This window comes from Temnothorax curvispinosus, unplaced genomic scaffold (genome assembly GCF_003070985.1).
Source record: "Temnothorax curvispinosus isolate PA1 unplaced genomic scaffold, ASM307098v1 QBEX01014956.1, whole genome shotgun sequence".
NCBI lineage: Eukaryota > Metazoa > Arthropoda > Insecta > Hymenoptera > Formicidae > Temnothorax > Temnothorax curvispinosus.
Genome location: NW_020224736.1, coordinates 351 through 4005, shown reverse-complemented (window position 1 = coordinate 4005; position 3655 = coordinate 351). Strand labels below are relative to the sequence as shown.

Sequence of the window (3655 nt, the reverse complement as noted above, 5' to 3'; positions counted from 1 at the left end):
AAAGTCATAAGCAAGCTTAACTTTCAAAGTTAGCCCAAAATATATTTTAGATGATGAAAAAATATGCCCCGGCCATGAAGAATAGAGATAAGGAGTCCGAACTGTATGTTCTGGACATGCGACTCAAACCGAGGCCCGGCAATGGTACGTATCAAATACATAACCCAGATAGCCAAGCGTGATAGAGTATATTGAGCAAACTAATGCATTGCATGTGTTTTCATATATTTGCTGTAAATTTGCTGACATCGAAATATAACACATTACAAATACAGCTATATGACTTATATTCGCTCGTTCTTCTCTCGGAAGGTAATGGCAAACCACCGAGAGTATGGCCTAGTTTACACCGATCTTTTGATACGCGTATCAAATATATTTGAACTGATCAGCCAATAATCAGACTTATTTACTAGTTACTTACTATTTAATACGCGTATCAAGTGATCGGTGTAAACTAGGCCTATGTCTTGCCAAGAAAACTTCTCTAAAAAATCTAGCCGTTCGGAATCGGCGTTAAACTCTAAGTCCCATATACAATGTGTATAATCCACGTGCGCAACACATTCGTATGTATTTGACCGGAAATGAATATCCGGGAAAGAATCTACCATATGAAATTGTTTGTATTTCGTATGAAGACTTTTGAAGTGCAATTGAAAAGGTTTGTGAGTCATTCGTTTAATTGTAATTAATTAATTATTTTTACACCATGCATTTAGCCGAAATAGATAAATTAATAAAAGTTTTTATACGGAATCGTTTGTATTTTGTATGAAGAGTTATGAAGGGTGATTAAAAAGGTTTGTGAGTCACCCAGATAATTATAATTAAATATTTATAAACTCGGTAAAATTAGCCGAAATATAGATTTTTAGTTATTCATGTTAAAAGAAGAAGGCGCTAGTGTTCCCGAAGGTCCGTCTGCAATCAGAATTAATATGAAAGTTTTAAAAATTATTTTATACTGAAATAAATAAAAGAAAAGACCTTAAACGGGCAATAAGAGCACAAGCGTGTCGTAAAAACGCTAAACTTTATTATCAACAGTCAAAATTAACGAAGTCAATTAACGAACGAACGTTTCGACCCTTCTTTGAAATAAATAAATATATATACAGGCTAATAAGCCTGTAGCTATAAGCGATAGTTGCTAATTAAGTTTGTAAAGATGTACCAGCTGTGCAGGGTGAAGAGTTAGGGTGCAGGTTATCTCAAACGCCCTGCCACAACCCAATTAAAAGATACTCAAATGTCATTACCGGGCCGCTGAGAAGTACTTCTTGCCATTTAAGTTAGCATGTCAGAGCAACCGGATTGTCCATTGCGTTCCACCTTGAATTTTTTTTACAGTCGTTTATTAGGATTGCCCTACTTTTAAATTGAACGCTTTTAAATGTATTATTATTAAACTACCGATATCGATATATTATTAGTAATTTAATATTAAAACTTGACAGAGTAACGTAAACTAATTCGCTCATAGTATTATAACAAAGTATTATGCGTTCAAATTCTCGAAAGCTAGTTTCTTTACTATGCTCTCTCTTTATGTCGATCGATTCAGATAAAAATCTCCGAAATCTTTCTTTCTCTCGCGATATTCCTAGAGTAAAACTGTACAAAAGCTCTACGAAAGTGGCGATATTTTTCACGGCTCTGGTTTGAGTCTCGGCTCTTGAGGAAGGTGCGCATGTATCAATTCTCTATAAGTTCTGTATTGTTTACACATAAATTATAGAATATCTAAACGTTTCTTTTTTTTCGATGTCTTGTGAAATTGTACAATAGAGTTACAAATAAAGATAAGCCACACTTTACGTATAATCTGATTCAGTCTTTGCTAATGTTACATAATAACGTGCGAAAGAACTAACAGTTAGACTATTTAAGAGGCTATTTAAGAATTTTAATTAATAGCGTTTTCGACTGGGCCGGGTTTGCTCGCTCCGAGAGCGATTAATGACGTCACTTCGGTGACTTCGGTAAATCGACCAATGTTATTGCTCCGATCCCGGCATCCCGATCGCACTTAACTCGCACGCATAATCTGAAAAATATTATTATTAAACGGTTAACATCTTACATTTACTTATACATTACATACAAAGATGATATTTATATATAAACAGTACCTATCTAAGTGAGCTAATGTCGACGACATCTGATTAAATATGCGATATAAGGAGATCGCTTTTGATAATCCTCTCGAAGTGATTTGAAGAGCTTTCTACATCCATCGTCATTAAATAGACGCACGCAACGTAAAGTTTCATGAAGATGAGCTAGTTAGACTTAGCTAACTAAGACTTAGCTCAGCTTCAGTTTTGCCGTTTGCTATGACAGAACCCTCCTGCTGATGTTCCCCATCAAGCCTCACGTTCTCTTCCTCCGCCTGAGTCTCCATTCGCGCGAAGATCACGTTGATTATCTGCGTGAAAGTCGCACAGGCTGTTGTTTGATTCACCAGGTTGCGCGACGACAAGTAAACGTTGTAAACAGTACGAATTGTTAACAATACCGTACCCTCGTATACCTCCACATGCTGGGTTGTCATTACAGTCAGTAGAGCTTTAATAATCTGCAGCTGCACACTCTCATCGGTCTGTGGACCGGTGAAGCAACCGCAAATAGTCTCGACAATGCGCACAATCAGCAGTTTGTTAGAGTTGTTAGGCTCCGTTGAATCAGGCACATTGCCAGTGAGATGGCTATATGCGATTAACTTCTGCAGGCAGTCCAGTGCTGTGTCACCACAATCCGTAGTGACTAGCTCTGACATGCTGACTCAAATGGCAAGAAGTACTTCTCAGCGGTAATGACATTTGAGTCGCTCTTAATTGGGCTGTGACCCAATTAAGGGCGTTTGAGATAACATCTTCACCCTGCACAGCTGGTGTACATCTTTGATCTCGTTACGGAGGTCCTCTGCAAGATGGAAATATAAGTGACAAACTTAATTAGCAACTATCGCTTATAGCTACAGGCTCATTAGCCTGTATATTTATTTATTTTAGAAAATAATTTTTAAAACGTTCATATTAATTCTGATTGCAGACGAACCTTCGGGAACACTAGCGCCTTCTTTTTTTAAACATAAATAACTAAAAATCTATATTTCGGCTAATTACCGAGTTTATAAATATTTAATTAAAATTATCTGGGTGACTCACAAACCTTTTTAATCACACTTCATAACTTTTCATACAAAATACAAACGATTCCGTATAAAAACTTTTATTAACAATTAACGTATACATGCTTATACATGCAATCAGTTGACGCAATTTCAAGAGCAAACGGTCCGCAATATTGGTACGTTATGTTGTCTGCAACATGACAGCAATGAATGATTCATCGTTCCATCTTGAGCATCATGATGCAAACGTCACGGCAACAACACATATATAATGATTTCCATCCGTTATTGTGTATATGTCATCAAGCTATGAAGTTTTTTAATTGTATCTCGTTGCTAACGAAGTGTTGACAATATGAAATTGTCACAAATTTTTCACAAATTGATGCTGTCAAGTTGCAATCAATTTGTTGTTAATAGAAATATAATTCATATGAGTTCAACTCGACAAGCATAATGCTGTCTCACCCCTTGTCCCGAGTTTGCAAAATTAGTTGCATTAACGGCAAGCTGCTT

General features: G+C 36.4%; 1 pseudogene; it reads right to left on the bottom strand.

Moving 5' to 3' along the window:
* Positions 1-1806: 1806 nt before the first annotated feature.
* On the bottom strand, positions 1807-2920 carry LOC112465169 (annotated as a pseudogene).
* Between the last annotated feature and the right edge of the window lie 735 nt (positions 2921-3655).